This window comes from Schistocerca serialis, chromosome 10, assembly GCF_023864345.2.
Source record: "Schistocerca serialis cubense isolate TAMUIC-IGC-003099 chromosome 10, iqSchSeri2.2, whole genome shotgun sequence".
Taxonomy (NCBI): domain Eukaryota; kingdom Metazoa; phylum Arthropoda; class Insecta; order Orthoptera; family Acrididae; genus Schistocerca; species Schistocerca serialis.
The window spans coordinates 84032514-84046539 of NC_064647.1; the positions used below are offsets into that span (position 1 = coordinate 84032514).

The 14026-nt window shown below is 40.3% G+C and overlaps 1 protein-coding gene across 5 annotated transcripts in view; it reads right to left on the minus strand.

Moving 5' to 3' along the window:
* Window positions 1–14026, minus strand: part of LOC126424750 (CLK4-associating serine/arginine rich protein) — a 178788-nt gene that overhangs the window by 156366 nt on the left and 8396 nt on the right. The window lies entirely within an intron of this gene.

Here is a 14026-nt window from a genome sequence, read left to right on the forward strand (position 1 = left end):
AACAGTCTCTTTTACATGTGAACCATTCTTTCCTAAAATTCCCTCAATAAACAGAAGTTCGCCATTCACCTTCTTTACCAGAGTTCTCACATGCTCATTCTGTTTCATATCGCTTAGCATTATCTTACATTTTTCCACATTTAGAGCTTGCTGCCATTCATCACACCAACTATATTTCTTCTAAGTCATCTTGTATCTTCCTACAGTCTCTCAACTTCTACACCTTACCGTGCACCACAGCGTCATCAACAAACAACTGCAGATTGCTGTCCACCCTGTTCACCAAATCATTTACGTATATAGAGAAAAACAGCAGTCCTGTCGCATTTGCCTGGGTCACTCTTAACATTATCATCGTCTCTGATGAAACCCCCTCTCAACATACTGGGCTCTATTATTTGAGAAGTCTTTAAGCAACTCACATACCTGTGAACATATTCCATATGCCCATACCTTCGTTAACAGGCCGCAATGGGGCACCGCGGCAAATGCATGGAAATGTGGAACGTGCCTGTCACCCTTTATCCATAGTTTGCAGGATACCATGAGAGAAATTGGTAAGCTGATGTTCACACGAGCAATGCTTTCTAAATCCACGCTGATTCGTGGACATAAGCTTCTTAGTGTCAAGAAAAAATATTACGAAAAGCATAGCTCCTCACCACATAGTGGAAATTTCAAGTTGCAGATAGCCGCAACAAAGACTGTCACAAAATAAGCTTTCAGTCAACAAGGCCTTTGTCACAAATAGGTGACACACACACACACACACACACACACACACACACACGCACGCACGCACGCACGACCACAGCCTGTGGCAGCTGAAGTCCCACTACGAGCAGGAGCAGCAGTGCATGATGGGAGAGGCAACTGGGTGGGGGTACGGAGGAGGCTGAGGTGGGGAGGGACAGCAGGCTAGATATGGGGGACGGTGAAGTGCTGCTGGGAAATGTACAGGGATGAGGTGGAGAGATGGTAGAGCAGCTAGGTGCAGTTGGGAGATAAGACGGAGAGCAGGAAAGGTGGCATAGCAGAAAAGGGCAAAAGTAAAAATTGCGCTGGTGGAATAGAGGGCTGTAAGGCGCTGGAATGGGAACAGGGAAGGGGTTGATGGGTGAGGACAATGACTAATAAAGGTTGACGGCAGGAGGGTTGCAGGAATGCAGGACCGTTCCCACCCGCGCAATTCGGAAAATCTGGTTCTGGTGGGGAGGATCCATATGGTACAGACTGCGAAGTAGTCACTGAAATGCCGAATGTCGTATTGGACGGCGTACTCAGCAACAAGGTGGTCCACTTGTTGCTTGGCCACACTTTGGCGGTGACCATTCATACGAACAGACAGCTTGTCGGTTGTCATGTCCACACAGAATGCAGCACAGCACAGTGATTGCAGCTTAGCTTGAGGATCAGATGACTGGTTTCACAGGCAGCCCTGCCTTTGATGGGCTACGTGATGTTTATAACCGGACTGTAGTAGGTGGTGGTGGGAGGATGTATGGGACAGGTCTTGTATCTACATATATTACACGGGTATGAGCCATGAAGTAAGGGGTTGGAAGCAGCGGTTGTGTAAGGATGGACACATACATTGCGTAGGTTCGGTGGACGGCGGAATACCACTGAGGGAGGGGTGGGAAGGATAGTGGGCAGGACATTTCTCATTTCAGGGCACAACAAGACGTAGTCGAAACCCTGGCAGAGAACGTAATTCGGTTCCTCTAGTCCTAGATAGTACTGAGTTACAAAGGGGAATGCTCCTCTGTGGCTGGACAGTGGGACTTTGGGAGATGGTGGGTGACTGGAAAGATAAGGCATGGTTGATTTGTTTTTATGTTGGGAGGATAAATACAGTCTATAAAGGCCTCAGGGAGACCCTCGGTATATTTTGAGAGGGACCGCTTGTCACTGCAGATGCGATGACCATGGCAGCTAGGCTGTATGGAAGAGACTTCTTGGTATGGAGTGGGTGGCAGCTGTCAAAGCACAGGTATTGCTGGTGGTTAGTAGGTTTGATATGGACAGAGGTACTTAGGTAGCCATCTTTCAGGTGGAGGTCAACATCTAGGAAGGTGGCTTGTTGGATTGAGTAGGACCAGGTGAAGCAAATGGGGGAGAAGCTGTTGAGGTTGAGGTTCTGGAGGAATGTGAACAGGGTGTCCTCACCCTCAATCCAGATCACAAAGATGTCATCAATGAATCTAAACCAGGTGAGGGGTTTAGGGTTCTGGGTGTTTAAGAAGGATTTCTCTAGATAGCCCATGAATAAGTTGGCACAGGATGGTACCATGCAGGTGCCCGTAGCCATAACCTGGATTTGTTTGTAGGTAATGACTTCAAAGGAGAAGCAATTGCGGGTGAGGATATAGTTGGTCATGGCAGCCAGGAAGGAGGTGGTTGGTTTGGAATCCGTCGACCATTGTTGTAGTGTTCAACAGTGGTAATACCATGGTCATTAGGGATGTTCGTGTAAAGGAAGGTAGCACCAAAAGTGACGATCAGGGCACTGTGCGGTCAAGGGACAGGAATTGTGGAGAGTCGGTAGAGGAAATGGTTGGTATCTATTATAGAGGAGAGTGACTAGATTGGATTGTGAAAAGAAAATGGACTGTGTAAAATTTGGGACTTTGTACGGGCGCTGATTTCCACGCAGTCGAGCACCACAAACTAATCATCATCATCTTATACAGGAGGGTAGGTTCTTGGTAACAGGTTGAAAGTGTTGGTCTACAAATGCAGAAATTCTCTCTGTTGGGGCACAATAACTGGCCACAATGGGCTGTTCTGTGGTTGTGTTTATGGACTGTAGAAAGCATGTAAAAGGTAGGAATGCAGGAATTGGTAGGGATGAGGAGAGAGATGGACTCCATGGAGAGGTTCTGAGATTGGCCTAAGGATTAGATGATGATGATGATGATGATGATGATGATGATGATGTTTGGTTTGTGGGGTGCTCAACTGCGCGGTTATCAGCACCCGTACAAATTCCGAACCTTATCTCAGCCCAATGGCGCCACTTTCATGATGATGATGAAATGATGAGGACAACACAAACACCCAGTCATCTCGAGGCAGGTGAAAAATCCCTGACCCCGCCGGGAATTGAACCCAGGACCCCGTGCTTGGGAAGCGAGAACGCGACCGCGAGACCACGAGCTGTGGACTAAGGATTTTAGGAGAGACTGGAGATCCTGCTGGATGTCTGGAATGGGGTCACTGTAGCAAGGTTTATAGGTAAATGTATATGACAGCTGGCAGAATCCTTGGATCCGGGATTTTGGGATTGCACGGCATGAGAATTTTACAGATGGAGAGAAGGTATTGCTAGGAGTTTTGGGCTTGGTTGATATGGTTTTGCAGGACTATGTTGGTGAGGGCCAAGGATTGGTGCGATGTGTACAGATGGAGGTCACTGTGGAAGGAAGGGTGGCAGCTGGAGATGAGTAAATTGTCAGTAAGGCTATTTGGGTGTGGGGTGGGGGGGGGGGGTGGGGGGGGGGGAGATTCCATGAGCCACGTAACAATGCTGGAACAGTATGTGGACTGGGATCTGGCTAGGCATAAAGAAACTTTTCAGTAGTGACGCAGATGGAAGGGGGGATTCCATGAGCCAGGTAACAATGCAGGAATAGTATGTGGGACTGGATTCTGGCTAGGGATAAGGAAACTTTTCTTCTGATAGAAGCAGCAAGGATCCATGGTGAGGAAAAAATGCAAAAAATTACATAAATAACTTAGAATTATGTCCAAAAAAATTCACAAAACTACACCCAAATAAGTGGGGAAAAAAAATCACGAAAAGGATGAAACGGATGGAAAACGGGGAAACAAGATGAAATCTGAGAGTGTATGATGATGGTGAAAGGGGAAAACTCACTAAAATTCTTGTGAAGTCACAATGAGATCACAGAAAAGATACAAATAAAAAATATTTTACTGTGGGTTGCAGGTCTGAGGGTGGATAAGCGTGAAGAACAGGGACGGCAGATGTGATCGGATGAGGTGAAATTAATAGATGTCAACTGCGACAGTAGGGAGAAAGAGTGGCGGGCGGGGAGTAGTTGGTAGGACGAGATACAACATTGTGTGGCACCAGAAAGGTGAGAGAAATAACATGTGAAAACACAAGGAGAGTGATCAACTTGAAGGTATAGGATTAATGACAATGGTGGGAGTAACGTGGAATGTAAGATGCTGCACAAACAATTAGCATGGTCTTGTAGCCGTCTGTCGTGCACGGCCAAGACGGTTGAATCAAGGGCTTGTAAGTACAGTGTGCAGTGCAGCTTGTAACGCGACAAGAGAAACACAGGAAAGAAGAGCTAGAAGGAAGGACAATAAGTATAGTAACGCATTAGAAAAAGTCTCGAGAAAGTTTATTACATTAGATCTGAGAATAGGTACAAGGATGCTGCAGCAAACAGTAGTTAGGGACATTGGTCTGTCATTTTGCGGGTTAGTTCTTTTACCATTTTTACCTACTGGAGTCACCTGCCCTTTTTTTCCATTGCTGGGGGCTAAGTGCTGGGCAAAAGATTCACAATAAATGCCAGATAGGTAAGGGGCCTATGCCATAGAGTACTCTTTTTAAAATCGAACTGGGATTCCATCCAGACCTTGTGATTTATTTGCTTTCAAATCTTTCAGTTGTTTTTTTATGCTTCATAGAGTACTCATTTTAAAATCGAACTGGGATTCCATCCAGACCTTGTGATTTATTTGCTTTCAAATCTTTCAGTTGTTTTTTTATGCTTATTACTACATCATCCATATGGGAGTCTGCCCGACAGTATGCTTGTGTGAGTCTCCTGGGTGAACAATTTCTTGAATGTGAGATTTAAAATTTCAGCTTTCAACTGCCACACCTGACTGGTCAACAAGGCACTGAATGAGAGACTTACACCTGCTTAGCGATTTTCAATAGGACCAGAATTTTCTTGGCTTCTCTGCCAGATCTTTTGCTAAGGTGTGACGGTGGTGATAGTTGTATGTTTTGCGCACAGATCTCTTCACAGACAGATGAAACTCTACTAACCTTTCCTTGTCTCGTTTGTGCATTCTCTTTTGAACCAAGAATGCAACAGCCATTTTTTCCTCAGCATCCTCCGAATGTTGTCATTAAACCATGGTGGGTTTTTTCCATCCTTTATCCACTTAGTAGGCACATTACTCTACAGACCACGTTTTACTACATAACCACAGAATGCACAATTTGGGGGCTTCAGGGGGTGGAGGACTTGAAGAAACACTGTCACAAAATCAAACAACAATTTTTCACCGAAACCTAGATCTTGGGCTGTGCCACAAATCGTTGTCACCACAACAAGAAAAAGCGGTATTTTTACCTTGATTATTGGATATGTTAATTATATTTTTGGAAAAAAAAAAAAAAAAAAAAAAAAAAGAAGAAGGGAAACTAAGGAAAGAAATTCCATTACTGAGAAATTAAAATGATAGCTTTAAGGTGAAATACGATAAAAACTGGAACACCAATTGTACAAGACTGATTTCCTCAGACAGACAACCACAGTACTGAAATGAAAATTCTTCAAAATGCTCATTGTTCATACTGTTGTCTCATTTACCTGGCTCCTCCACACATTCCTATTGCATGCAACATATATGTTAAGTAACTTGGAATCACATTCATTCCTGTATTATGTTAGCAATATGGAGGGTGGTATTTATACCAGATATAAATACACACAACAGCATTCTAAATATTTTTCCTCTCTCCATCATATTTAGTAGCATAAAACTACACACACACACCACACACACACACACACACACACACACACACACACACACACACACACACACACACAAGTCGACTCGTTCTCTGTAACTGAAGTGTGCAGGGGTGTCAGGGGTAAGTTTTGACTTAAGAGGGCACATTCCCACGTGTCAATAAACGATCTTGATGAAACTTGGTGGGTTTGTGGAGAGACAAAATAGTGAAATACGTATTTTTCTGTTTGTGCCCAGTTTCAGTTTTAAGGACGAAACACACTCCGAATTGTAATTTGGTATTTTAGGTTTAGAGGGTATATCTTCAAAATGGTGACATAAAAATGTTTTTCATATAAAAGCTGATATGTAATTAATGTTCTTCAAAAACAGTATAATCAACTTTTGTAATAACCTGAACTTTTGCAAATTACCCCACCACAATTAATTAATACTGAAAAATGTAAACTTTTTTTACAACATAAATTAAAGAAGCTTTCATGCCATGGACATCCCTGTGTAATAAGACTGGCATCTGAAATACCATTTTTGGAAAATAAGCTGTACACAATGCGCTGTCCGAGTATTTTTAACATACTTAATTAAATATCAAAATTATCATCAAAATTATTATTATTATTATTATTATTATTATTATTATACATTTTGGCCCTTAAGACAGTGATTGAACTTAAATGTTACATGATTACTCAATTTTCCCTTTTTTATGTTTTCTTCTTTTTCTCTTCCCAAAACCTCTTCATTCTTTGACTGTGTTTGTGTTTCCTTTGCTCTGTCCATATTTTCCATGGTTTCTTCCTTTCTTTTACTTCAAATTTCATGTGCATAATTTTGTTTCTGAATTTGTCTCTTTCATCTATCATTTCCTTATTGATTCCTGCTTGTTTTAGGTCTTCTTCTATTTCATGAAACCAGTTGGTATTTTTGATTGAGCTGTTGACTAGATCAAAAATTCTCTTTGTGAATTTGGTGTTGTTCATTCTGTGTATGTGCCCAAGGAATGTTAATCAACGTTTTCTGATTATGTCCGTGAGTCTGTCTGTATGTCCGTATAGTTCTTTGGTTGGCCTCTTAATCCATATACCATCTCTATGTATTGCTCCAAAAATTTTTCGAAGGATTTTATGTTCCATCTTTTGTGTCTCTGCGATGCCTGATGCCCCGACTGAGGTCATTTCTGATGCATAGAGGGCTTCTGATAGAACAACCGTATTGAAGTGCCTGAGTTTCGCCTGTCTTGAGGTGCTTCTTTTATTGTAGTGCGTTCATGTGAGTTTGTACGCTTTCTGAAGTTTTTCTGTTTGTTCTGTATTGGATGCCTTGTTTGATCCTCCTATTTGTATGTATTCTCTCCAGGATAGTTAAATTTTTCCACTCTGCTAATCAATCCATATTTTGTGTGCATGACTTCTGAATTATTGTTCTTTCTTTCCATATATTGTGTTTTGTCATATGATATATGTAACTCATTTTAGCAGAGACTTCATGTAAATATTCCAGGGCTTCTTGAGCTGCTTCTCTGTTGTTGCTAAGTATTGCCAAGTCATCTGCAAATGCTAGGCATTTTATGATTGTCTTGTTTGCAAGTGTGCTTCCTTCCTGAATTCCTTTTACTTTTTCTTCCCACTGCTTGATAATTTTGTCCAGGACTATGTTGGATAGAAGTGATGAGAGATTATCTCCTTGTCTGACCCCTGTATGTGTCTCAAATGGCTCGGAGATTTCTCCCATAAATTTTATTTTGGAAGTAGCATCTGTTCTAATAGTGCCCTAGTTCTTCTGTCTATTTCATATTCTTCTAGTGTGTCAAAGATAGTCTGCCTGTCAATGGAGTCATAGGCCTTCTTACAGTCCCTGCCTGGTATTCACTTATCTTTGTACCCACTTGTGGTTCTAGTCTGTTCAGTAACACTTTGGACAGAATTTTGTAAGTGACCGGTAATAATGAGATCCCTCTATAATTATTAGGCTCTGTCCTGTCTCCCTTTCTGTGGAGTGGGTGAATCAGTGCCCATTTCCATTCCTGTGAAATTTTGTCTGAACTCCATATTTCCAAGAGAATTTTATGAATTTTCTTTGTAATATTTTGGTCTGTGAGTTTCCAGATCTCAGCAATAATGCCATCTTCCACTAGGGCTCTGCTTTTGTTTAGTTGTTTTATAATCTCCTCCACCTCTGTGATTGTAGGCCGCTTTGAGTCTGGGTTTGGTAGTGTTTTGTGAAGTGTAATCTTTCCTTGGGCTTCACAGTTGAGGAGTTTATCAAAGTATCCTTCAAGAATATTGAAATTTTCTATAGTGTGTGTTTCTGGAGTTCCATTTGTTCTTCTGAAGCAGATAAGGCTGCTAACCCATTATATTTTCCCTGAATATTCTGTAGAAATTTCTTGTATTATTGGACTTCAAGAAAAATATTTGTTGTATGCTCTTTTTCACTGCTCCAATGTCTTGAGGATTGTTTTTTGGATTTTGTGGAAATCCTGCCAGGTTTCAGTTGTTCTGTTGCTGCTAAACTACTTCCATGCCTTAATTCTTCGTTCAACTGCCTGATCAGAAGTTGCATTTCACCATCTATATTTGCATTTCCTGGGAGACTGATCCCAACACATTCCTCCTGAATTATCTTCGCCAGGTCTATCCAATTCTCTGTTGTATTCTGATTAATTTCTTCAATAATTTTATCTTTGTTTATCCTTATGTGTTCTGGCTCTGGTCTTATAATTTTGTTCTGTGTTGCCTTTCTATTCTTTGGAATTTGCCTAATCTTTACTCGTAGCAAGTGACAGTCAGACTAAGAATCCTTTGCGAGTTCTCACATTTAGAATTTCACTGAAGGTTTTACTTGTCACAGCTATGTGGTCTATTTGGAATTCTCCCCATATGTTTTTGGGCATTTTCCACGTTGTCAGTTTTCGTCTCGGCTTCCAAGATTGTGTCGACATAACTTTTGAGTTAAAATTTTGACACTACTTTATGAAATGCTCCCCATTCTTGTTTGTGCATTTGTGTGCTGTATGTGGGCCTGTGATTTGCTTGTACTACTACTCTTTGCCTAGATGTGCAGTGAAATTTCCTAGTACAATTTTGACATGTCTTTCTGGTATTTTGTTTGTCATTTCTTCCATGTCTTCCCAAAAGTCTTCCAACTTCTTGTGGTCTCTTCCTGTTGTGATCATTTGTAGGTGCACGTGCGTTGACGGTTGTGTATCTTCAGTTTCCTGATTTGAAGGTTACTGTGGAGATTCTTTCTGATACTGAACTGAAATCTATGATGATGTCCATGACAGATTTGTGTACTGCAAATCCTGTGCCAAACGCTGTAGGTGTTTCTCTCCTGACATCAGGTTTTCCTTTGTACATTCTGTCGTTTTCCGTGTCAAAATGGTTCTCGCCAGTAAAATGCATCTCTTGTATTGTGAGGATTTTGATGGGAAATTTTTCCTAGTACATCAGCAGGCTGTTTAAGTTTGCCTATCTTAACCTGTGTATTGGTGTTGAGTGTGCCAATAAAATGTTTGCAAAGAGGTTTTGAGAAGTTCCCACTCTTTACTTCGTGATGTTCCCAGTCCCCCAGAATCCGATGACCAGAAAAAAAACAGTAAATTCACTGGGGCTTGGGGTAGTAAGTATCTTTCCCATTGTTCCATCATGACTTTTTCAAGTTGAAGATGGTTAATTATTTGTTTTACTTATTTTTGTGTTATGTTTTAAATTTTTATTTCATGTTTTACACTCGTGTTTTCTTTTATTTTTAATTTATTGTTTCGCATATGTGTATTTTATTTATTGAAAATAATTACAATAATGATAATCCGTAAAGAAATGCTTAAAGTGTAACTTTTTATAGAGAGGCTCAAAACATAACTTTTTATATGCCATGCACATAAATTAATGAAATTTTCTTCACATAATACACACAACAGAGAAGAGAATATAAAACAAAATTCAGCGGGACTACTAATCGTCACGGGTAATCCTCTAAATATCGTGATTTGTATCAGGCATACTTCTGTACATTGGCAAGCCTTAGTGAAGAGGATTAATTATGTAGTAGTGTCTGTAGCTCAATTCCACTGTTTTTCAAGTGGACATCAAAATCATTCAACACAACTAGAGCTGATACAAATCAGAAAATTTAGAGGATCAGCCATGACAATTTGAAATCCTGCTGAATTTTGTTTCATTTATTATCTTCTCCGTTGTGTATATTACGTTAAGAAATTTCAATCATTTTATGTGCATGATGTTTAAAAATATTACATTTTAAGCATTTCTTTACAGACTGTCATTACTGCAACTATTTTCTATCACAATAATGAGTTAGCTATTATTTTCAATTAACAAAATACATGTATGTTAAATATCAAACTAAAAAATAAATGAATCCATGAATGTTAAACATAAACCAAAATTAGTAAAATAAATACAAGGGAATGTCTGAAAGAGGTGCAAAATAGTTTTATTAGCAAAAAGTTTAATAGGTGACAAAACAATCACAAGTGAACTTGCATATTTTACCTAGTTTTCTACAGTCACCAACATTCTCAATACACTTCTCCTGTCAGGGTACCAGTTTCAATATGCCCTGCTCGTAGAAGTCGATTTGGTTGGAGCATAGCCATCTGTGGATTGCTGATTTCACTTCCGCATCCCTCACAAAGAGTCAGCTGCCCAGGAATTTCTTCATGTGACCAAACAGATGAAAGTTCAATGGTGCAACATCCAGACTGTACAGCAGATGCTGGAGCACTTCCCACACACATTTGGCGATTTTCTCGTAAACAAGAGCAGTAATATGGGGGCACACACTGTCAAAAAGAAGTCTGGCACATTCGAACATTAACATCGTGGCGTCTGTTACGAAGGGCAGGTCCTGTGTTCAGCGAGGGAGTCAAAAAGTAACACGCCATGCACATCCCAAAACACTGTCACAACCACTTTCCTAGCAGACTGAATCACTCTGAATTTTTTTCGTACTGCGGAACAAGCATGTTTCCACTCCACGGAGGCTTCTTGGTTTTGGGGATTTAGTGATATGCCCATAACTCATCACCACTGACAATTCCTTTCAGAAAATCGTGTCCTTCTGCAGCGCAATGCATTAAGTGATCCAAGTTTGTCATTTGCTAGTCCTTGAGGTTGTCTGTCAGGTTCTTAGGCACACAGTGAGCAATAACTTTACAAAATTTCAACATGTCATAAATAATATCATACACCACACCATAGGAAATGTTTAACTGCTGCGACAAGGTTTGCAACTGCACACACTGGTCATTCAAAATTGCCCCCTCGAGGGCTGCAACATTCTCCAGGGTTGCAGCTGTTACTGGCCAGCCTGAGTGTGGCAGATCACTAAAGTTCATACATCCCTCTTGGAAGAATGCACACCACCTGGAGATATTGCTTCAGTCCATACAGTAGTCCCATATACGAAACCAATGTCCCTGTGAATTTCACTCAATTTATATCCTTCGGCCCACAAATATCGATTACACTTTGCCACTCTTCACAAGTCGACAACAATAAAAGCGTGTCATATTTGTTTTGTAATTCACGCTACACTTGCTAGAACTGCAAATGAAAACAAAATGCTCTCGGTAGCACAAACTTCAAACTATATCGTCATGAAATTTCAACACACCAACTGCAAATACCAGGGAAGAAAAAAAATAAATCACTGTATGTTCCTTTTGATCCTCCTCCATAATTAGAATAATAATGAGCATTTAGATATTTTAATTATTTAAGTCAAGAATACTCCGACAGTACACTGTGCACTGCTATTTCAAAAACCAGCTTTATTACACAGGAGGGATGTGGCTTGAAAGCTTCTTTAATTTATGTTGTAACAAAATTGTTCATTTTTCAGAATTAATTAATCTTGGTGGGATGTTTTTCTAAATTTTAAATTATCACAAAGTTGATTATGCAATTTTCAAGGACATTAATTACATGAAAAACATTTTTTGCAGATTGTCATTTCAAAGATCCCTCTCGACCTTAAATGCCAAACTACCTTTCCAGTTGTATTTTACCCCTTGAAAGTGAAAAGTGGAGAAAAAAAGAAAAATGTGGTGCACAATTTTGGTCTCTCTACACTCCCACCAAGTTTCAACATCATCATTTACAGACACTTGGGAATATTCCCTTGTTAGTATGGAAGTTGGGTGCGTAATCTTGCCACCTAAGTGTGGCACTGACAGGCCGGTATCACTGGCTGTATGGATAAGATGGCCTCTAACAAAGCTGTGTTTTGTCAGGCTTTGGAGGTTGCAAGACGAAAATTAAGTGATAGAGTGTAAACAACTGTAAATATGCTCCTTCAAAGGAAGAAGTAAGTCTGGAAAATGTTTGACTCTGTAGCCCACCCTCCAGAAGAAAAACATACAAAGAATGTACAATGCAAACAAACTGGTTCGAGTCTTGTTTATTCCACATCCACTATGGAAAAACACATGCAGTCCGTCAAACCGAATATAAAGTACAGAACAAAATCACTTATTGCCTTGCAACCAAAAATTGCACTATCTGTGTATTCTTTTAGTTATGGCAACTTGCATTTATGGGATTAGCAGTGAGTTGTGTAGCTAATGATTCATTTCTGTAACTTTTTTTTGTAGACAGCTATAAATTTATTTTAATAATTAATCACCAGTCAGAGAACACACTTCATCCTTGTGTCCTGTTTTCTTGTGCTTTATTTTCAATAACACCGTTAATGGCAGCACTATACTCAATTTGGTGTCAATTTGCTATCATTCTGACAGGACTTTATGAAGATATGAGAGTAGCAACCCACAGTATCCTACACAGCTCCTTTGCGATGGCTTTTGTGTAGTAGTAAGAGCAGTTTGTGTACCGCAGATGAGATGGCATATTAAGGAGGGAAATACTCAATTCTGCCAAAATTTCTTCAGCCAGTCATCCCTTTACCCAATACTGGAACAAAATCATCAGTCTCTATCAAAATCAATTCATCGGAAACTGAAGCCCTGATGATATTATGTGTTTTTGAAATTCATGGTGGTCAAACATCAATACTAAATCCAAAGAACATTGATCATTACAGTGTTTGTGAATAAAATAAAGGAAGATAGACAGTCATTGGGCTGGTGAAATTACTGTGATATCCTAGGTGAAGTCGTGCTGGATGTGGTGTGCTTTTGTCTTTCTCCATTGTGTTAATTAGACACAGTAGGTGAGCCCAATCCAAGTATTCTGCGTTCAGATGTGGTGTGTGAGAGAGGTACAATGAATAAATGTTGTCAAAGATGACCAATATTACCTCGCCTAATAATACAGCTGACCATGCGGCATCCTTGACCGTACGGATCTCACTCAGTTGTACTCACTCAAGTACATTGCAAGTACACTGTAATCTGCAAGTACACTGCACTCCTTTGATTTGCCACTTCACTTCATTCTTTTGTGTGAAGTAGGCAACCACCACATTTCCTTAGCAGTCTGGAATGGCTACACATCAACGAGTGCTCACCTTCATTTATGCGAATGATGAAACTGTTGTCAGAATGAAGCCAAACAGTGTGAAAGGTGAGGGCTGGGAAATGAATGCCGTCTACACAGGTTCGTCAAAACACGGTAGCAGTGCTCTAGTATTAACCAAATTGCTCAGCGAATTAACGTAAGACCCACAATGAAGTGTGGTATTCAAAGTTTAGAGACTGTTTTCTTCTTGCACAGTGATGCCAGAAATAAAGAGTAATTTTAGAAGCCACAAAAATCTGAGCAATAACCAAGTAGAAACAGCTAAACAAGATCCTCAATGTTGGCAGCGCTGTTGTCAGGTTTCAACTGTGAAACACAAACGGCTGCAGGCGAAAACAGTAAACATTTACAGATCTCTGACAACACTGACGTTTTGCCACAGAAATGTATACATGAGCACATCACGTGATCGGTCGAGACAGACGTGCAAAGTGCTAGACCAAGCCCATCGTAACCGCCAGGGACCGTCTCTCGTCGACACTATTACACGTAAAAAAAAAAAAAAAAACCAAAATGACCGGATCGCCACTCAAACCTTGTCACCGGCACGGCAGGAACTGAGCAGTGTAAGTTATAGAAGTCTTAATTGTACAGTACTAAAAAATCCAGTGTGGGATACAAACAATGGAGTGATTAAATGATTACTCTAGGAATACACAGCCCCCCTAAATATCGTTCACAAAGTAATCATGAGGATAAGATTAGAATAATTACTGCACGCACAGAGACATTCAAACAATCATTCTTCCTGCGCTCCACATGTGAAT